The sequence below is a fragment of the Anabas testudineus genome, chromosome 2 (genome assembly GCF_900324465.2).
Source record: "Anabas testudineus chromosome 2, fAnaTes1.2, whole genome shotgun sequence".
Classification (NCBI taxonomy): domain Eukaryota; kingdom Metazoa; phylum Chordata; class Actinopteri; order Anabantiformes; family Anabantidae; genus Anabas; species Anabas testudineus.
Genome location: NC_046611.1, coordinates 8,053,459 through 8,077,510, shown reverse-complemented (window position 1 = coordinate 8,077,510; position 24,052 = coordinate 8,053,459).

Sequence of the window (24,052 nt, the reverse complement as noted above, 5' to 3'; positions counted from 1 at the left end):
CATGTAAGACTGATAGCGGTGTGGATATTCAGATGGGATTTGATTCCAAGCCAAACTAGTTCAACTACTGAGACAAAGCCTCTTTTGAATAACTGAAATAATGTAATTGAAAAAAAATCCACTTCCTCTTTATTGCTTATGCCCCCTATTTAAACAGGCAAGTAAGACTAAAGCTAAGATTAAGAGAACTTTCTCATTAACTGTGATGCCTGGGGAGTAGCTGTAGTACTTCCTAATTGAGACAGTCTTAGAGTGGGAGGTTATATTGAGAGGGGCCTGGTGGGGTGTGATTTCAGGCAGGTACATCTGTGGGTGAGTATCCAAACTGCAGTATTACAGTGGCAGGGAAATGCTACAAAGGATTAAGGGCTAGGACAAAACTCAGCTCATGAGATGAAAGTCTTAAAGAAAAAGGGGGATGTAAACTTCTACTTAGAGTAATGCAGTGTTTTCTGAATGGCATGAATGCAATTTAACACGGTTGAAAGTAGAATTACTGTACGCAGTAAAGTAATGGAAGTAAATGTATTGATTCCTAATCCTGGAGCTCTCAGTTACCTTGTAGCACATTGTGGGATTTATATTATAGTATTCTACTATGTTGTGCAGCCACTGGATTTACCCGTGTGCTGTGCAAAGCTTGTCCTTCAGTACAAACACCAGAGCATATTATCACACTGAAGCCAAATCAAAGTTAATTATTGATTTGTGAATTAATTATTATACACCACAGGTTAAAATTTAAGTTCCCTTACAAAAAGAGAAGCACGATTAGCCTCAGATAGTTGTTAAGTTCGCTTTTCCTCAACACATTTAAGTCTGGTACCAGTCGCTAGACTTCAGCATTTAATTACACCTACACATCCTCGAAATCCCCAGCACCCTCTATTAAACTTCAAATGACATATCTCAAAGATTCACAGATAAAATGGGTCTTGAAATCCCTCGGCCAAAAGCCACAGTGACCTTGGGATTTCAGTAATGGTAATTTAATTTAAAGTCGGTGTCTAATTGAGGCATGACTCTAGGCGGGTGATCGTTGCCGTACTTTAAGGCCTCAAAGTGTCCCAGAGTGTGTGAATAATGCAAGTTCATCAGTAAATCTTTTTGTTCTCTCGGAGTGATCCACTGCCAAACCCTAAAGTTTGATAAAGGCTAAAAAGCCCAAAAATCTGCTCTGAATCTTTCACTGCAGCTGCACAGTTCTTTATCTTTAACCATTTGGAGAAAATCTGACCAACAACTACAGTAATACACCACTGAAGTAACTGTGTGTGTGTGTGTGTGTGTGTGTGTGTGTGTGTGTGTGTGTGTGTGTGTGTGTGTGTGTGTGTGTGTGTGTGTGTGTGTGTGTGTGTGTGTTCATGCTCCTTATCATGTAAAGATGCTGAATTCTCTGTGGCAAAGGATTAAACATGCCTGCCTTGCACCATCCATGCAAATCCTAACACGAGACTGTAGATCAGAGCGCAGGCTACACAAATAATTAATACTCCGGGGCACTGGAGTTCTGGTGCTGAAAGGATGCTGAAGATAAAAATAAAATAAAAAAACGGATCCGAGTAAAACCAGAGGGAGCGAGCGCTCACCTTGACTCAGTATGTTACAGTACAGGTGAGACGTCAATCAGCACAAAGCATTAGCTCCGTGCTCAGGTGTCAGGTGGTGGGCGAATCCTTTTTAATCATGATAGATAACATATTTAGATAATTGATTTAGACATAGATAGATACCGTGCTTCACACACACATACATAAATAGTTTTACGTAGTTTGCATCTCCTGTTTCTGTTTTGCTCACTCATCTCTTTACCGTTGAGATCGAACAGTATTACCTTCTGTTGTTCTCCTCTGTCAGACAGCCACACTGCAGACCTCTTGGTGGGTGTATGACCCTGTGACGACCTAATGTGGGCAGTGTGACCCCTTTACTGAGGTGACATTCAGTCTCAGAGTATTTGATTCAGTTTGGTTTGAGGTGTTGCTTCAACAGAGAATTCTCACTTAAAGTAAACCAAACTGTTTCTTTGGTAGCTCCCCAAAGTTGTAGACGTATCATACATGAGTTTAGTGGTTTCCTTTGCAGGGAGAGCAATATTCTTTTGTTTCTCTTTAGTAAGTGATTAGATTTAGGGTGCCCATCAGCTAACTGAGCATTTGCCCATCAGATTTTGTTAGCAGTCTCTAAACTGTTGATGCACCCTGATGTCCTGACATGGCTCCGACTTCGACCATGTTAGGTTTTGGTGTTTGTTGACGTGTATGTTAGTTCTTCCTTTGCATTACAGTATGTAAAATAAACAGTTAATTACAAATGATGTGGTTTCTCTCTTTTGTCCAGCTTCAACTCAGGCTGTGACAATTCTAATCTCAAAATTCTAGTAATAAGTCAAAGTGAGAAACTCAAATGTAGATTCCCAAGCTTTCAAGGAAAGTGTCCTCTTTACTTCAGGTGTCATTGGTTTTCCTTGGTAGTCTAGATTTAGTCGTGGTTGTCGAATATTTGATTTCTTGATACTTGAATCTCTGAATAAATACATATGTTAAGTGAAATGTGTTAAATATCAGTGGAAATCCAAGCAGAAATAAAAAATGCTCAAATGTTTAATTATTTTTTCTTAATGTATCTTTTGGTCTTCAGGCGTGTCATATGTAACGTAGATGGAAAGTAGTTTATGTGACAAATCTTGTTAAATAGTGTCTGAGTCAGTTAAATCAAGAATCTACTATCAAAAAGAAAAATAATTCATGGTTCTCATTTCGCTGGTATTATTAGTTTCAACACTAAGTATAATGTGGTTTCACTAACAGGTGCCAGTCTGTTAGACTCCCAACACAAACTACCTGGTTGGTAAATGTTGAAATATAAAAGTGTATTAAAGTAAAGTATCCTATTATTATTTGAATTTTTAACCAAAGTGGAAAAATGCTGCATTTGATCTTTTCTAAAACAGATGTCATGGTTACAGTCTACCAATGGGAAGTTCTGACTTTCAATTTTGAAAACAATGCAGGATTAAACACACAGCGCAGAACCAAAACACATAGATTTAGTTCGATGTTGTCTGACCATGCGTCACTAACCTCCCCTCTCATCTGTCTTCTCTGGACACCTGTACACTGCTGGAGCGATTCATCATCACAGCAGTAGGTGAAATGTCAACCTCAATGGCCTTTCACCTTTGACCTATTGTCACATGTGGATACATGAATAAAGATGGATGGTGCAGTGGACTCATGGAGGGGTGTATTAAGAAGCAGCATCTAATTTATTTAAATGGAGAACTGGGACTTGGGATTAAAATGCCACATATGTGTTAAATGATCAAATATTTAGAAAGTATAGGAGATTATAAAATCTGCAGTGTTGTAACATCATGTATGCAAATACTTCACCTAATGGCTAAGTTTAATAAGCACCCATAGAGCTATAATGTGTGATCACAGTTTGGATTACACAGTCTTGTTCCTAGAGAAATGGTAATTAGAGGGAATGTGAGACAGCAATTTTATAACAAATGTTTAAATAAAGATAATGATAAAATTGCTGAGAACAAAACAAATTAGCATCAGTGTATTGCAATGATTTGCTCTGTAGATGTTTTAAATTAGGTAATGACACATGGAGATCAGTTGGAGTAGAGCAACTGCACTGATTTCAGGGCTATATTCTTCTGGTGGTGTTTCAGTACAACTACACTAATGATTCATTTGTAAAGAGATTTCAATTTGAAAGTAGCCACGTCAAACTTAAGTGTAATGGATGATGAATGGTGACCAAAACAATGGCAGCGCAGAGGAACAGGGTGTGATGACAACACAAAAAGCTTGTAAACAGCAGTGCACACGAGCTGCGCTAGCGCTGATGCAGTAATACGTCGGTGCACGCACACATACACATGGGTGTATGTTCATAATCGTGATTTATTCATGGACTTTTACAGTGGTAGAAATGCTCCATTTTTTAATACATCTATTATTTAAAGACAGGACCCTGTAGACACAGCTCAACAGATTGCGGTGTAAAAAATGAATGCAAAACCAAACTGGAAGCGTGCATATAAATGTGCATGGGGCCTCGTGTGTGTGTGTGTGTGTGTGTGTGTGTGTGTGTGTGTGTGCCCTGGCTTCTAGTATCCTCTATTCCGACAGAGTGCTTGCAAACTTTGGGCATTTTTGGCTTCTCTATAATAGATGACAATCACAACAGTTGCATCGAAACACACCTGCTCCTGTGAGATAGAGTTACTGTGGAGCTCCTACAACGATGAGCAAAATGCGTTTCGGAGGAAACTTTCTTGCAACACAACTTGAGTTTGTTTTGAGATCTCCTGGAGATTGGAGACCCTATACAGATTTTAAATGCAATTTTGTACACATACCTAAATATATAAGTGCTGGAAGGAAGAGACTGCGTCTTAATCTTGAAGAGGAGTGAAAAGCAAACTCACTGAAGTATTCCTTTTTCATATTATGAATACATGAGATGCAGTGTGTTCAATGTGCATATAGGCTGGGAAATACAGAAAGGTATTTGGTAACAAGGTCTCACAGTATCAGACTGTAGATGCTAACAAAAACACACTTCAAGTTACGGGTGATTCACTCTCGAGCATCCCAAAAGAGAGACAAAAAAAACAGAATAAATATATCTTCGGGTGTCTGGAACATTTTTTCTTCTTTATGGTATTTTCATTTTCAAGCTGCACAAGAAAATGACTTCTAAATCCCAAAACACAAAGAGAGTGTTTATTCTTAAAATAAATAGTTATTTACAAACTTTAAAAAGTTTGTAAAAAGTGTTCAAAATGTAAATGTAAACATTTTAAAATGGATCCATTTGATTCTTGGGACAAATGTTAAAGAGTTGGATTTTGCATATGCAATGTTTTTTTTTTCCCCACCCATGTGTAACTACTGTGTGAGTATAGGCAGTCTAGCCACTCACACACTGCTTTTCCATCCACTTATTTACTGTGCAATTTCAATTTGCACATACAAAAAATGGAAACACAACACCTACCAAACAAAGACCATGTTTTTACACTAGGCTGAAGTGGAGCAGAAAGTGTATAGATTAAAACTTAATGCAACAAAGTGCAATGGAAACAGACAAATAAATCATGACACCCTTATGTATTAAGTATGTGACTTAAAACTCACTCAAATTTCTACTCTGCTGAAGAGATGGAAAATGGCAGCAGATGAAATTATCAAATCTGTGGGGGCTGAACTAAATGCATTTAACATAAGTGCCAAATTCCATCATGTTTTCTAAATGGTTTTCTGTAGTAGTCTGACAGTTTACATGTTGTTGTTGTGTTCTCAGTTGCCCCTGACTGGAGAATTAGCATCAACTGCTGTTTATCTCAATAGCAAGATGTCAAAGTTGGTACGTTTTAATGGAAACTCTACACTACACTCTTAAAATTTGATGCATTATTGCAGCTGTGTAAAACCAGGTGATGTTGGCACTTTCCATAGCTGACCAGATATTGATTAATTCCAATACTGTACAGTATATCAACAAGGTCGGTGCACACTATAATCCCCTCAACATGCAGCACAAGTGAGAATTGGAACAATGCTTCTAGCTGTAACTACAGTATGTGGAAATAAAACGGCAACAACAAAAGTGTGAAGCACAAACACTATTTATATCTGATATATTTTTATTTGGCTGCAGAGCTTTTCAGTTTGGTCTTTCAACGCCTGATTTGTGAAGATATTAGAAATACCAGACAGAGTGGCATCTGCTTAAGTGAAGGTTGTGTTTGCCAGTAATAGATCATATGGAGGCTTTTATATGAACAATAAACCCAGCACCCAGAAAACTGGGGGCATTTCAGAAAAGATCTGTTTGGAAAGTGACTTCAACCAGTCTCGGGCAATATCTTAGTCTCAATCCATTTTCAAGGTCATCCAACAAAACTGCATGGACACAATCTTTTCAGATTAACTGGTTAAGAATGTACAAATTAAATATTTAAGTCCAGTTTTATCTGTTATTGTGGTTGTGCTATTATGTTTCAACGTGTTGATCCATTGCCCATGAGAAATGTGCCTAACAAGTGTTATTTCTTCAACATCTTGTATTTGTACATTCCTATAGAACATCCATGGTTTCAAATACTGTTCAGTATATCAACAAAGGGAATTCACACAATAATCTTGCAGCTGAGAACTGGAGCTGTGCTTCTAGCTTTACAAAAGAAAATATATTTATATTTAGCTGCAGAGTTTTGGGTCGTCCAGCACTTGATTTCTAAAAGACAATATATTAGAAAAACAAGACAGTATCATCTGCATATGTGAATATTGTGTTAGGGAAGGCCTGATGCAATATTTCTAGTGCCAACCCATTTTCATACGCAATCACCAAGAGGCAATCAACACCTAGACTAGCTAACTGTTGTTGTTTTTTTTTGTTTGTTTTTTTATTTATTTCCTTTTAGATGTTTTTATTTCCTTGCTCTTAATGATTGCGTTTTAATTTTGTTGTACAATGAGAATAAAAGCATTCTCATTGGATTTTATCCCAATCTGAAGCACTTGAAAGTGTAACAGGTCTCACATTTTCCCACTCGTTATCACTTTGCATGCAGAAAACATTATGTAAAAAGATGGCAAATCAAAAACCTTTTTTTCTGTATAACCCATATGGATCATAAAATTTATTTATTAGCATAAAGCAACGTTAAGTGAGGCAAAACAATCAAAAGCAGGAGAAGCTGGTAGCTATTGTTATGCACTATTTTCTGAATGCTTGCTAACACTATTCTGACTCTTTTCATTGGTTCGAATGGGGCGAAGCATAGTTTGAATTACTAAAGGTTTAAGCTGCGTAAACAGGAATAGTTCTTACAGAAAAAGATATTTTTGTGCAGCTTTCACTGTAATTGAAACTCTTATGCAAGGTACATTATTATTTTTTTTTACATTCAAGAGTGTAGATTGTACTTGTCTGACTCAGCTAATTCAACCAGTAATTTCTGTTTATCCTTAAATGTCCTCAGGAGTTAGCCTATATGGTGTGTGTGTGTGTGTGTGTGTGTGTGTGTGTGTGTGTGTGTGTGTGTGTGTGTGTGTGTGTGTGTGTGCGAGCGCACATGTGCGTTGATGTGTAGGGTGCCATTTGCGAGCTCTTCTCTGTAATCTTGATCTAAACGTATCTGTTTTTTCCATCTCTGTTAGAGGTGAGAGTTCTTCCAGGGAATGGGTCACTTAATAAGGCACCTCATTAACCTCTGTGACACTTATTACAATGTGTGACTCCCCATGTCAGAGACAGAGAGGGAATTCCACCGAAAGTCTCGCACAGACACACAACACGCACACACAGTTCTGTCTGCCTCCATTTAACAGTTTTGCACTTGACGCCGTGGAGCTTGACATTTCACATTCATCAGTGCTTTCTTTAGCCTCACTTCCTGTGTTTCCAATAAATGCATGTACATGGGTAGATAGTGTATCCAATTGTCCCCAATTAGGTTGTGTTGCACGATAAGAGAGCTGTCAGAGTTCATTGTGCTGTCACTGCAGCTCATGTAGGTCATGAACCATTGTTCTGTAAAAATTATTTTACCTCCTAAGTAGTAGATTGGAAATGCAAAACAGACTGTCAGCTTACACTGTTTTATTTTTTGTGTGTTTACTTTTACCCTGTTTCTTAGTCTAATTAGCCTCGGGTGTTAAAATCATGGAGCTGAAATAAAACGTGTTTTTCTTCATAGCACAAGAAAGAGATATTGTGGTATTTCCAATAGTAGCAGTAATAAAAAAGAGACACCAGAACAAAGCTGATATGATCTTGTCTCTTTGTATTAGTTTCAAGACTTGTGGATGTATTTGTACTAACAAAAGAAATGAAATTGTTCTCTGCTGCTGAATAGAAATAATGCAATAATCAACAGATGATGGTATAAATAAATGTATGACCTTCTCAAGATCACCACATGAGATAAGACATTCTGAAATGTGTCACAAGTGGAGGAAGCAGGACTGGATAAAACAGTATTTTAGATAGTGATGCACGGAAAATGAAGCAATATTAACAATATGTTTCCTAATTATTAAAAACACATTTCAATATGTTGATCAGATGCCCAGAAGAAATGAATGTGCCAAGTGTGATTCCTCCACTATCTAGTGTTGCACAAACAGGTGATGTTGGCACCCTCCACAGCTGACCAGATATTGATTATTTCCAATACTGTACAGTATATCAACAAGGTCGGTGCACACTATAATCCCCTCAACATGCAGCACAAGTGAGAATTGGAACAATGCTTCTAGCTGTAACTACAGTATGTGGAAATAAAATGGCAACAACAAAAGTGTGAAGAACAAAAACTATTTATATCTGATGTATTTTTATTTGGCTGCAGAGCTTTTCAGTTTGGTCTTTCGACGCCTGATTTGTGAAGATATTAGAAATACCAGACAGAGTGGCATCTGCTTAAGTGAAGGTTGTGTTTGCCAGTAATAGATCCTATGGAGGCTTTTATATGAACAATAAAAAGTCAGAGGACCCAGAAAACTGGGGGCATTTTGAAGAAAGATCTGTTTGGAAAGTGACTTCAACCAGTCTCAGGCAATATTTTAGTCTCAATCCATTTTCAAGGTGATCCAACAAAACCTTATGGACACAACCTCTTCAGACTTTGATTATAAAAGTATTATTTAAATATTTGTAGCCTGAACATATTGTAGCACTTCAGCATTTTTAAAGAAACCAATGGAAAACACTGTGTGTGTTATTTGTAAATTCTCGCATGCTAATTGGTGGGAAATTGACAAGTAAATGAGTGATGACAGCCTTGTTAGACATCAACATATCACACCACGAGCAGAGATGGACACATCCAGGGTCTAATTTATTCCTGTATTTATTTATGTCTCAGTGCATCTTTGGAGGCTACTTATTCAGATATGTTTTGTCATATGCACTGTATCATCTCTTTTGTTTAGATGGTTGAATGGGGCACAACAGTGGGGAATAGACCTACATACAATAGACACGCAGAATGGAGGAAGTAATGTAATAGCTCCAAGCCAAACCATTTGACAGTTGCATTATTCAAATTAAAATAGCAGGAGGCTACTCTAAAAAATCCCACATGTGGGGGCACTGACAATTGAACTCATCCAACTTTGAGCTCACTCACAGTACACTGGCTGCCTGTGCTGCCATTTAAATATATATATATAGATAGATAGATATATCAGAGGATACAGCAGAGGATAGAGAGATGCAAGATGGCATGAAAAATGAGGCGGGACAGATTGAAACCCAGGCTTTACTTAATGCCTGTAAACAATCTGAGTTTAACTGGAGTTCAGAAAAGGGTAAAGTACTCAAGTGTGACCAATTTGAATAAGTCTTCCTGCCGAAATGTTTTACATAGTGTTTAGAATTAATGACAAAACAGAGCCACAATAGCAAGAGCAGCAAAGACAGACAGCGTCCTCAATCTCTTGTGTCCCGAAATAATTTCTGTTCCGCTTAAAACATTTTATGGCAGTGATGAAGTCCAGAAGGACTCATTCAAGGGACAAGAGATCCGTCTTTTTAAATCTAGAAATACCTCTGTAACACTGCAGCAAGCAGAAGCAAATATTTGCAAAGTGCAGCTGCCTTGAATCTTCAGTACAGAAATGCGTCTGTCCTTTCTGATGTAAAATAAATTCAAACCTTTTAAGCGGAACAAACTGATAAGTCTTTGCATTTCCTCTCTGCTAATTCTCCTTTGAGATGAACACCTCTTTCCTCCCTACCTATGTATCTAGTGCTATTCTTTCTATAGCTTTAGAAAGCTTTCGTTTGAAGAGGGCCCTTTCCATAATAATGTGTGGCTTGGAAAAGCAGCGCCTGAGTGAAGGGGGCTTTTACTTTGATAATTCACTATGAGCTGTTTGATCAAGCCACACGGGCAAATATTCCACAACATCTCCAAAGTGGAGAACCATTTTAAGAGTGGCTTTTTCAAATCTCCACCAGTTCAAAAGGCAGCGTGGGAGGATTTTTTTCTTTTTTTGTATCAGAGCACATGCATACTTCATTTTATTAGCATAACATATTAGCATTACAAGTTGTAATTAAGCCTAAAAAAGCAATGAGAGATCCCTATGGAAGCATTGTATCTTCGGGTTATTCATTTGGCTGCTTTATGTTTCATAATTAAGCTCCGTTTGGCTGTTTTGTAATGTATTGAAATGGAGACAAGTATGATGGATGTGCACCCATGCCAGACATCAAGCTGACACAGCAAGTTGACTCTTTAGAAACAGTGTGTGTGTGTGTGTGTGTGTGTGTGTGTGTGTGTGTGTGTGTGTGTGTGTGAGCATCTGTTTGAAGCTCTGGGTATCACAGCTGAAGCTTGCGGGACCCTATGTGAACCACATGTTGACACACATACATGCTCGCAGGCCACTTCTCTCTCTCTTTTTCTCTCACACTCACCTTCAACCCTCTTCCCTCACGTTCTCGTCTCCCTTGTTTTACCGTTAAGTCCTCATGTGTGTCATTTCTTGCTCGACATGCTAGCTCCATGGGCCAATGTGGAGTTAGCTCAATCTAGGACTGCAGGAGCGTGAGCCTCTTTTCCCTTCAAATCTGTTCCAGTACCCATCACACCGCCGCCTCTGGCTCTGCCCTAGTTGATTGGAGCTGCGGCCAAGGCCACCTCACCTAACCTCACACCATCCACTCTGCTACTAGCTGTGCTATACGGCACATTGACACTGTCCAACACAGCTCGCTGCACTTCCAGGTAATTTGCCCATGTGGGACCATGTGCGTGCATTATACAATGTATTATGTTGTGAGGTAATGTTTCATAAAGTGCAGAAGAGCAGGATATCCTGTGCATCTTCTCCTGCAGCATCAAACGAGTAAATGCATTTATTTATGTCCGACTCTGTGTTTGAGTAGGAGAGAAAACAGAGCAGTCTCTGGTGCGCCGCTGCCGAAGCAAAGGTCAATAATTCACCCAAGGATTACAAAATCACATAAATTGTTTAAGTTTTCAGAGAATAAGACAGGTCTATGCGGTATTGAGTTTTCCATCGAAGCAGTGTGATGCTTATTGTGCTGAATGAGCGGATAGGGGGAAAAAGTGTATGTATGTTTACCTTGTCTGTGCATGAAAGTACCTGTATGTGTGACAGAGATGTAGGGTGCTGTTTTGACTGCAAGTGTTTATTCTGCATGTCAGAGCTAGAGAAATAAATAATACAAATAGAGACATAAAAATAAGATAAACTTTTAGAACAGCATGCATTTATCCCATTGTATTGAAAAGCCTGTGTAAGACTTGGTTAAGGTTTGATCTATTTGTTCAATGGAAGTATTTTTAAGTCATACTGTACATGAGACTCAAGCAGAGTGCGTTAATTCCCTAGATGCTCCCTGTGAACTGGATCCCACACACACCCGCCATGATAATAATGCACAACTGAAGGATAGAGGTGATTGAATTTCCAGTTGTTGTTGTTGTTTTTTTTGCCCCTTGCTTCACAACACAGAGGATACAGTCCCTCAGTGATTGCATGATGCATTCTGTGCTGCATTGATGATGATGCACACTGCTTGGACAACTCTCAAAGAGATAACTCTGCAGACAGATAAACGTAAAGCAGTGGTTAGATCTCACGGCTTCTCAAACTACATGTGCCCTGATGGCCTCACATCAAAACCAGCATTCCTTTGTTTGTCTTTTCTCCACCGTCTCCCTCTCAGCTTTCCTGTTACACTCACAATAAATATTGCTCTCCTAGAAACATTGTGATATTAAAGTGTACCGCTGCTTTTCTGCTGCATGCACCAATTTGCGTACACAGGTCAATAGTAAAAGCAGGCGCCAATTGTGAGTTCGATTGCGTGGTGGTCAGTCATGCTAAATGGCATGCTTTAACCAGTTTGGAGTGCCTGAAGGGCAGGGCTGTTTTGATTGGGACCAATTGATTTTGTTGTAACAGTAGACTGAAACACTGGCTTCCAGTGCAGTCAAATGGAAGGACATCAAATCCGCTGTTGATTTGTCATCTCTGTGCACAATAGGCTTTAGCTTATTTAGCTTTTGATGGAGAACGTTAGTATTTTGTAGATGCTGGAATATGATTTTCAGTATCATTTCATCTGATTACACCTAATGTGGAATATGCCTGAATTTAACACAGAGGAAGCGAATATAAATATGCAAAGTGAGCAATTTAGCCAAATGTAGTAAATCTCAGAGCAGCAGAAGAATAGGTAGAGCACTGTGAAGTGTCTTGTTTGTGCTAGAGAACAACATTTTGTGGTGTTCTTTGTACCTTGTGTGAGATATCCAACATGTATTTTCCAAACCATAGTGAAGGAAACTGTACATTATGATCTTCCATGTGCAGTGCAGTTTTTGTTTTATTGCTAATACCCATGACAGACACTATGTGGATTCAGTATTTCCTCAGAGAATTTTTTCTTGGCAGAGTTTAAAACCCCAAAAGAGCCTTTTCGAACAGTAAGTGACAACAGAATTTTCCACTAAAATACAGATTAATGAAAGTATTTCAGGGTCAGTGGCTCATAAAGGCAAGGAGACCAACAATGCCTATTCAATGATAAGTGGAAATTTGGCACATATTAGGCTATTAAATGTGGAATTCATTCACAAAAACACCAATGACCACATTGTGGATAGCAAATTATAACCTTCATTTAAAACAGTAAGAAACATGCAGAAACTACTGACCACCCAGATACTGTTTCTGGATTTTAGACAATTGTGCTCACTTCACTGCCTCTATTAAAACTGTGCCTTCAATATTTTATATACACAGAGAATCAAATGACTATATATTGTGTAAAAGGAGTCGCTTACAGCAGTAAACCACCTTTCAGCGTTTTCAGTTTTGGGTCCTGGAACTCTTGCTATTCTCATCAACTTCAATTCAAGCCGCAGTAATCCAATAATTAACACATACAAACATATTTTTTGTGTATTATAGAGAACTCATGCAAATAGTGTAGATACAACCAACTGAAGTTTTACCAGTTTGTACTATAGAGAAGTAAAACTTGTTGTTCTCTGCAATTTTACACTCTAAAGAGTGAATTACTTGCAAGGAATCCATCACAGATTATCAAGAATAGAGTCAAAAAAACAAACAGACTTTGAGTTAAACTAAACTGGTTCATTGGTTGAAATCAAAAAGTGAAAGTATCTGCAAAGTGTGTTTGTGACAAACAAACCAGAAACATTAGTTAAATATTCTTTGGGTCAGTGATCAAAACTACACAGTAGCATTGTATTCCACACAGACCATCTGTGCTTTTTCTTATATCTTGTATTCCACGCTGCAATTTGACATTCCCTGCAGGCTATGGCAGTCTTGTTCAGTTTTTGACTGTGATCCATGAACTCACATTTTGAGCTGTGCTGCTGCCCACGGGAGCTCCATGCCAAACCAGTGGGCCGATGACCATTGCCTGGGCACACATCCAACAAGGCATCCTAGAGAAATAAGTAATCTCTGTAGTCACTCTGTTGGAGCAGAATGTAAGGACACAGATACATTATTTTCCAGACACTCATTGGGAATGCAAATTTAATTTCCACTGATTTATTTTTGTATCAAGAGGAGAGAGAGATTGAAAAATAAACAATAAGGCTGCTTTAAGCATGTCTGTTAAGATAGTTGGTGCTCAGAAATTACACCCAGTCTACTTCATTATGGTATATGTTAGAACGTCAGCCCGAGTTCTGGGGAAAATTTACATGTTGTGGATACAAATAATGAATGGTAATGAAAAGCAGCTGTTATGTTTTACTGTTCACCATCTTAGTTTATGGGTAAGCACGCTCATGTTTGCTAACATGCACCAAGCAGACTACAGGTGAAAGCTGATGACATTATTATTAGTTACTGGACAAATAATGGTTACTGGTCAGAACTGTAATATTAAGGATGCAGTGATTTTGTCAACATTGGATTAGATGTTGAGATATGTTTCTAATTTAGAGAAATCTTTGACCTTGTAGTGAAGGTGAACCAAAGGTTTTGGTTTTGGTCACCAAAGTAACCCTTTGGGAACCATGAGTATCAAATTTCATGGCAATTCAAACAAAGGCTGTTGAGATACTTCTATAAGTAGACTAACTAACAGACTGGCAGATTGACATGACTCCCCAGAGCCATGCTGCTAGCATGGCTATAAGGAGCTGTATGATCCTGTTTACATTCACATGAGAGGCCTACATGACATGCAACGATAACGGTTAAAGTTTATGGTGGGAGTCAGGAATTCAACTTTTGTTTTTGGTTTTTAAAATAAATGTACATCCATCACCTTGAGCAAAACATTCTTTCTACAGCAGCGATTCAGTGTGAAGAGGCTGCCTGTTTGGGTTGTGTCTCCTTCACATAATCCTTTGGTGGAGGGGAAACATCTTTTTTTCTACTTTTTGAGAGCACATATTTGCATTTCAAGGCATCCTTCTTAAGGCGCAAACATTTGAGAGAGCAGTTTGTTGTGTCTGAGTCTCTCTCAAAAATCAATCAGTACACCTCCACAGCTGTAGTCACTTAAGGAATATGTGTAGAAGTGGTTGAGATGGTCTGTGTTTCAGCTTAAGAGCAATGGTTTTCCACCCTTCTGGCTTTCGCAACTGTGGTTAACAACAGTTATCAGGAGGTTTATACCAGAAAAACAACTGTGGTTTAGACGTTTCCAAAGGGGACATTTGTTTAGTCCAATAGGATTTAAAAAAAGAGAGAAATATTAAACCTCCCCTTTAGCCATTCTGCCAGGGACTCAGACTTAGTAAGTGAAATGAAGTACCAGGCAGAATGAGTCATCGGCTGTCAATTAGATAAATTGTCAAAGCATTTGCTCAGTGGGTTCCCAGTCCACACTTATTATCAAATCACCTCAGGTTGGCGTGGTGTCATTTTCCACACAAATCATCTTGACAGAGCAGATAATTGAGATAACTAGGATTAGCATACGTACAACATTTCACCACCCTAGTATACGACTATAGCACATATTAACACCTACAGTGTACAGCTAATTACTGACAGGTCCTTCAGAGTCAGTCAGCATTTACTGACACCATAGACACACCCCTATCAGTCCATCTATCTGTCTGAGTGCCTGTCTGGCAGTTACAAAACACTGCAGTGCTTAAAACTGTAGGGTCAACAGTATCCCGAGGAAGACAAGGACGTAGATTATGACAGAGATTTGGCAACAGCTGCCCTCTTGGATTAAGAAAAATAGTCAGAGGGAAAAAATAGATTCATGGGACTTTATCCAACAAACAGAGCTACTATTTTATTTTTCATGTAATCAACACTTCTTTCCACTTACGGCATGTTCTTTTAGCATTGTTTAATTTGAGTCTGCACCAAATCCATCAAACAAAAACTTAGGGTGGACATTTTGAGGCGGTTGATCCTCTTTACAAGTGTGTGATCTGGATAGCAAGAACAGTCCCTGCACACTGTAAGGTAATATAATTACAATTACCACTATAAAAGTTTACAATGGTTTTCCTTGCTAATACCTGAGCATGTTGATATCTATTAAAAATATATTATTATTTACATATACTCATGAATAAATGTAAAATACTGAAGACTGTATGAAAGTTCTTCAACATCTGCTATCTGTATTCAGACACATATGTCCTTTGTGCATCATTGCCTTAAAACCTACTCTGTAAATCCAAATTCAGATTTATTTTCCCTCCTTCTCTGCTGGATAAAACTGCCAGTTCCATCTCGTTTCTTTATTCGGTATCAAATTAATTTCAGCAAGACCTGCAAATCCACTCTGCCATTGCATAATTCATGGAGCCCCTCTAACAAAATTCCCTTTCATGTGGGCAATGCGCCCTGAACGAAAATCCTTGGAAACCTGGATAAGCCGAAATGGCTTATACGTGATGGCGATGCACAGCTGTGCTCAGGTAAACTGTCATCCTGTCTCGCAAAATAAGGTCAGGAGTGAATAGTGTGATATTTGATGTCATCAGCTGCTAGTGAGGCAGTGACACTCTAAAGGTTTTTGACAAAAGACAGAAGTGATTATTAACCTTTGAGGCCATCTGGCCAGGGAGTCCATGCACTTACAAAATATATTTTCTTCTGGGGACCTGTTTGAGGTTGGAGACGTGTTGTTGCTTCAAAGTTGAATACTTTTCATACTTGTACACTGCAATGCTGCCATTCAAATCTCTGCAGATATATGAAATGTAACTCTTGTGGTGAATTGCTTTACTAGTGAGGAGGCTTCTAAATTTGATGGATTGAATGGATCCCTGCCAGAGAAGTCATTAAAGTTATCCATTATGGCAGTATTATTAACCACACTTTAAAGATGGATTGTGGGAAATCGGGTGGTGTCGTTATTAAAATAAGTGTTGTTTTTTCAAATAAATGCTGAAACAAATTATTATTACAAACATACAGTACATATGTTTAATTTTTAGTGCTTTCAGCACAGTTTTCCCTCATAATCATGCAGCACATATTCACATCAGGGTACTGAATAATTACCAGCTGTGTCAGCTGCTGTATATCATCAATCTGTGATGTTCGGTTTATTTTGTAGTAGAATGCAGATGTACAGTGATGTTTCCACTTAACCTCAGCGTGTCTCATGTTCATCACTTTGCCGTTGTCTACATTTGACAGAATTAACTTGCTAATAAGAAAAGCATTGTGACACCTGCTAAAACAGTTTGGAATTCAGCAGCAGTTTTCAAATATCAGTCCCTGATTTAATTACACAGAGCTGTGATATACCAGAAAGTACTGGACTCCGTTTTATTTACAAAGCACCAAATCACAACAGAATCAGCCAGAGTCCAGAGAAAGTTTCTGGGTGTCTCTGGAAAGTCTCAAACACATTCAACAGATTTCGTTTGTGCGATTTTCTTTCTACATATGACCAACCTTCTGCCCGTGCTTACTGGATATGCTGCTTCATGATTACGTAGTCATCACATTTTTTATCATTTATATAATGGGCTACTTTCTACAAATGGGACTCAGCAACAGTCGCAACGTATGAAATTGGTCTTAAATTACTGACAGTTGAAGAATTTTGTCTTCGGTGGTCAAAGCACCAAATCAGCCATTGGATGTCATGTCTCACAATGTGAAGGTTGATTGAATTGGCAATCATGGATTGGTTTTGATTGGATTTTACAGTTTCTTTTGCAATTGTCAGCTATTGTTGCAGCTTTATCCATGCCATCACATACAGCCACAGCAAGACTTCTCTCTTTATGTAGAATGCAGTATGAGTCTGCATTATCCCTCAGCTCTACTGAGGCTATGACAAGCAGAGAAAGTGGGCTTTATGCATCTCGAACAATTGCTTTTTTCATAGGTCCGCTATAGCTGTGTTGCATAATCTATGCTTACATTTTATCTGTTGGAAACCAGTTCCAGCAGTGGTTAGAAACTGAAAACCAACTACTAAATACATTTGTTCAAATTGCAAGACAAAATCTATTAACCTACAAATACACAGTGTACACTACTAAGATTACGGCTGTAATTTTTTACCTTTATTAATCCAGCGTAGTTTCACTGAAAAGCCTGTTCTGTCTTTGCATGATTATGATCATATTCACACAGTTGCACATACAGTATTTACACCTACAGTAGAAGCTGCCCCTGCATCATGCTTATTTCCTCTAGATGGCCAAGAGTTGTAATTCCAGCCGCCACAGCTTTGTTACAGAAACATTTTAGGTTTATACATTGGAAAAAAAAAAGATATTAGTTTTATAGTCCTTTAAATAATTAAAAGACTAAATCTGCTTTGAGGCTATATTGTTGTTTGGATCCCATATGTGTGTGTTTACATGTCTATTATGAGCAAAGAGGTTTGACTAAACCGCTACCACCAACAGCCAAGTGTCTCATTAGCTAGAAATACCAGCAGTCAGCCATTTACACACACCTTCTGATCTGATGCCTGGGACAATTAGATTCCTCCCTCACTTCCCACTCTCTTTCTTTATGTCTCTCTCTCTTCACATCCCTCTCCCCTAGCGTCAGCTATTTGAGCACAACCTCTGATTTGGGCCAAAGTGTTTCCTGCCAAATAGCCAATCCCAAAGTGCTGTCTGCTGGATTAATACCTGAGCTTGCTAATTTATAGTTGCACCATTGTGGCATCTGTGTCCTGAACGAACATAGACACATTCTCTGTGTGTCTCTCTCTCTCTCTTGTTGTGTGTAATCTTGATGCCCTTCTCTCCACTTTCAAAAATTCCTTTTTCTATGCTTTTCCTAGAAGAAACAATAAATAACTCACTGCAAATTCACCAGAACACCTTCTGAGACAGAGATAAGAGAATAGCACAGTTTGATCAGATCCTTGTTTCTGCCTTTGAGAAGTCTGTCTTAGTAACACATCTTTGGTTTACTTATTGCTGTAATACGACTTGAGGGAGGACGACTTTTTCTTTGAGTGGCGGTTAAATGAAATCTAATAAATCTTTTTTTAAAGTCCTATCAGAATGCAGGACATCTACCAAAGGCATTTATCTCATGGAAGCAAACTCAAAGTTAAATTAGAGAATATGACATTTATTTGAATATTTAAATAATTAGCATTTTGCCTCATTGCCATTCCCACCACTCTCCAACAAGAAGTCCTTAATTGATTCAGTATTAATGAAAAGTATTCAAATGGAATTGGGATGAACTAGTATGGCTCTTCAGACAAGCTACATGAGGGGCAGAGTGGTGTTAAAGCCGAGACTCTTAACCTATCGGTCTGGATTATTTATTCATGAAGCACCAAGTTTAAAAAACTCTATATATTATTCCTTTTTTATATGGTGATTCAATCGTTAATTAATGTTAATAAAAGACAAAAATGGGCAGATGGTGTTTCGAATATAAATTTGTTAGGACAATAAAAGTTGTCTCAGTGTGTACAGTACTTAAGATTTTATGTCACTTACATATGGGCCAGCCAAGTAAATGCTGCACCCATTTTCTATGCAGTCTTTGTGTGCGTCTTTTTGCTGCGCAGCGTGTTTATGTGCCTAAAAGACTAACATGTACTGTATTGTGCTTTTGTCTGTTTATGCTCTGCAACTCAAAGGGGGAGTAAATCCCACAGAGATGTTCCAGAGGACATAAAAAGGGACATAAACACAGCAGAAGCGCAGGAATTTACACACGAATGGAAAGTGACATCGATGGGCGCATGACCAAACTGTAATGTGGTCAAATGTAGGAAGGTACGGAGTACTTATATTCTTATTATTCTAAGTTACATTTATGACAAATGTCTGAAAAGAGACTTTGCATGTAGCATTTAGCATGTCATCTGACACTTTGAATGTGAGGCACATTAACAGAGCCACAGTAGTGGTAATGATGCACAGAAAAGGTCCCTCTTTTCCTGGTTATAAATTAACGATGCACATGTAAACATGGCCAGCTGGTCCGAAGTGATCATAGCACACTGGTCAACAGGGACACAAGCAGCTGCCCACTCCTCCAACACCTAACGCTGGGACGATCCACTGCTGTGTCAGCACAACAAATGGGAGGACAGAAAGAAAGCAGGTCAAACATGTTGGAGCGTCACATGGTGTCAGAGCCTGTTGCATAGTGCCCGTGTAATACTGGATGACAAAAGCAGCTTAGTGATATTAAAACCTTGAGAGTACAAAGGGACCGGCGGTAAAGTTTTTTATGTTAAAAATGTGCCACAGAGGGCGCCACAAATAGAAGCCTTTCTTCTAACAAGCTCTGAGAGCACTCGAGATTTAACAAGGATGTCTCAAATTGCCATCAAGTCTTTCTCTGTTACTTCCTCCACAAAAGCCACTTAAGTGGAAATTTAGGTTCACCGTTCATTAGGTTGGATGCAGTTTATATTTGTTACACACAGACACTAATCCATAAACTCAAATAACAATCCATCAGCGAAGTCCTAAAATTACCTTTGGTGAATAGTTCATTCCAGTGCAGTACTGATTTGGTATCTATCCTTTGCACCTTCACATGGTCATAACTCAATGAACTTGAATGGATGGACACACTGTGCATACTCATATTCAGCCTCACTTACTCTTTCTGAGGACAGGACACCTCCAATATCCATAAATCTCAGTAATCATAGTAAAAATTGTTCTCTTGCTTTAGAATCATCACAGCGTTATGTTTTTACATTGTCAAGCTTTTGATAGTTGTCTGTACATTAATACAAACAGGAGCTGCTGCTAATAGTGCATTTTGGCCCCACAGCGTCAGACTTTGAAAACTCCTCTCACAAGTAACAATACATATTTTAAAGACATAGCACAGAGCTCTTACAATTACATTTCCATCTATTCTACCCTTGTCCACGCAGGTGCAATAAGGAGGTACTCAGTGGCTTTCCACGAATGAACTTGACCTAAATTCAACATTTAGAATTTAAATGACTTGGACTTCCACGCATTTAAGTACAGCCTTGAACATCATCTGACTTTTGAATAATGAATAATGTCCTTTAAACCAAAAAAAAAAAAAAAATCAAACACTTATTTTCCACCTCCTCTTGAAAAGTGTTAAGTGTGAAACATGATGACTGCTGCAATTTAGCAGTGTCATGGCACACACCTGCAGGCAGTAGCACTTGCTCTTTCTCTTCACACTCCCTTTGTCTCTCTCGTACACACACACACACACACGCACTTCATGCAAACAATATTGCTGCCAGTGCAGAAAGCAGCTCCTTTTGTTCAAATTACATGCAGCCTTTTATGTTATAAAAGCAGGACAAGTGGGAGAACGCACAATTTCAATCATCAGTGGCAAAAAGTACTTCAAAAAGCATGTGCTGTAACCTTCACGTTCACAGATCAAGACATAATGTGGTTTGATGAATATTACAAGTATAAGTTGATTAAAAAAATGTAACTGTTGAAGTTCAATCACTAAAACCGACTATACAGCCTCTTTTCTAGGACTTCAGCCACGTCAAAGCACTGAATATTTTTCAATAAAATGTAAATGTATTGAATGCTACTGGACCAGTGTATACAGGAGACACAAGGTTGTACTTTACAAAGCACCAAATCACAACAAAATGTGAAGAAAGGTGACACTTGACAGTCCACAGCCAACAGTGCAGTTTTCCATCCAGGATGTTAAACAGCAAAAATATAATTATGGTTGGTTCGGCCTTTTTCAACAGACAGCTTAAGCAGAATTCAAAGATTTACTCCTTGGGTTGTGCAGTCCTTTTTCACTCGACTTATGTATGGGATTTATTCATATCCATAGAAATACATACTTTGAAAACAATGTCTACGACAGTGGGTGGCTGAATATAACAGCATTAAATAAACCTATGTACACTGCTCAAAAAAATTAAAAGGACACTTTGAAGACAGACTGATCTTTCATGTCTTTATTGAGATAAACCATAAAAACCTCATTGTGTGAGAGGAAAAGGTATGTGAACCTTTGGAGTTAATACATGATTGACCCCACCGATTTTATTCTTTGGACATCTCGTGTGTGGCTCTCTTAAAGTCAATCCGTAGCATCTCTTTTGGGTTGATTTGGCCACTCCAAAAGGCAGATTTTGTTTTTCTGAAGTCATTCTGTTGTGTGTTTTGGGTCATTGTCGTGTTGCATCACCAAACTTCTACAAGGTTTCAGCTAACGTACAGACATTCTCACATTATGCTGAAGAATAGTTTTTATAGACCTTGGAATTCATGTTCCCCTCAGTCACTGCAAGTTGGCCAAGCCCTGATGCAGCAGAGCAGGCCCAAGTCATGATGTTTCCTCCACCATACTTTACAGTTGTGATGATGTTTTCATGATGATATGCAGTGACCTTTTTATTCCACATGTAGTGCTGTGTGTTCCTTTCAGATAGTTCAACCTTAGTTTTCATCAGTTAACATCATATCAGTCATTTTGCCAATACTGCTGTGGAGTGTCAGTGTGCTCTTTGGCAAACTTCAGGTGTGCAGAAATGTTCTTTTTACTAAACAGCAGCTTCCTGGTGTCCTGCCATAGATACCCTGCAATGTCTTACATACTGTAGACTCATGAACACAGATGTTAGCCAGTTCCAGTGATGCCTTCAAATCTTGGACTGTCACTCTGGGTTGTTTCTTTACCTCATTGATGAGTGTTCATGATGAGGGTCATTTTGACTTTTGACTAGCCGCCTACTTCTTGGTAGAGTAGCCATAGTCCCAAAGTGGCTCCATTTGTAGATTTTTTGCCTAACTGTAGACTGGTGAATTTCTAAACTCTTTGACATCACTTTCTAACCCTTTCCAGCTTTTTGTAAACCAACAATTCTTGATCATATCCTCTGAAAGCTCCTTTTGGGGAGGCATGACTGACATAAGCGTGTTCTTCTTGTGCAGAGCAAACTCAAAAGGTTTGAGTGTTTTGTGCCATTTTGAGGTCATTATTCAAAGGGTTCACATACTTTCTCCACTTGTGCGGTGAGGTTTTTATGGTTGTTCTCACTAAAGACATGAAAGATGTGTTCTTACTTTAGTCACATTGTATTTGTTAATACTTAGATGAAGATCAGATCATATTTTATGAGAAATTAATGCCATGAACCAAATAAACCAAATCAATTCCAAAAGGTTCACATACTTATTCTTGCTACTGTAGAATTAAAAAAGACACTAAAGTTGTCTACACATTTCAGTGAGACTGCCATGTTGGTACATTCACATGATCGTGGAAAACACTGGATCATCTACAAAAAAGTTAACCTTGATTCAGCTTTAGTTGTTGCATAAGTGGTGCAATTCTCTGTTAACCACGCCCTAATGTTTAATAATCTGTTTTTATTTCTATTTGCAATTTGCACATAAAGCCTTTAATAGACACTGTGGGAATTTGAAAATAATCTAAATTAAATCATGACATGAATTAAATGTCAAAACATTTTCTACTGAAGAGATTAAATAAAGGAGCAAACAATCAACTCTTTGTAGAATAATGAGAAATCTGTCCTCAAATCCTTTTTAAAATTAATATGTGACACAAATGTTTCTCTTTTTTCCTCATGAATTTCTGTAATTTTAAGCACTTAAATTATTATTAATTAAATTACATCTCTTCTTCATTGAATTTCTTTTTTTTAAATTGTGCTCTATTTGAATGGAAACTTGACTGTAGTATAATCAAACACTATGTTTTTGAGCCTTCAAATCCGTGGATCCCTTATTCATCATACGTCATCATCTTATCTGTAAGAAACACACACTAACGTACACCTCTGTATTTTCATGCTATTTCAGTCTGAACTCCAGGTACTTTATACTAGACAGTGAATTCTTCGATTTCATCCTTCAGTCATTATAGAGAGTACAATAAAACAAGTGAATGTGATTATTATGGTATTCGTGCTCTAGAAAATAGCTTTGATAAATATGGTTTTGACTTATACAGTAATGCTTTTATGTGTTAATCACAGTTTAGTTATGAGTGGAATGAGTGAGTTGACGTTTAGTGAAGCACACGAATCCCACATTCAGATAATGTAGGCCAAGAGTTCTTCCTCATAGAGATGTCTAACGGCTATTAACAGGGGCAAACCAGCTGATCTCTGGGGCCAGCCATCTGAATCACACTGAAAAGGTCAGTGGTTTGATACATAAACACCAATAGGAGGCCCTCAGCTGGGCCTGGAGAGCCTGGAGGTTTAGAGTGTGGGTTGTTGATGTGCACTTGAAGTGAAGCATTTAACCCGCGGGTGCCGTGCCAGAGTTGACCCTGCCGTGAGACGTCCGTGTGGACTTGAATATATTTAGAGGATTTACAATTCTGCGTGCAAGTGTGTGAATTCCAGGTAAAATGAGCTCCTTGGGAGCTTTCTCACAGTTCCCTGAGTTTAAACAATGATTACCCTTTCCAGACCAAATACTGCAAAGCACTGTGCACACTCGCTCACAGTCCACTGAAAACCTGAATACTGATATGTAGCACATAAATCATACTGTAGGATGGGCTGTTTTTCAGGTCGCTATTCCATAATCCATAATATGTTAATGTAGTCT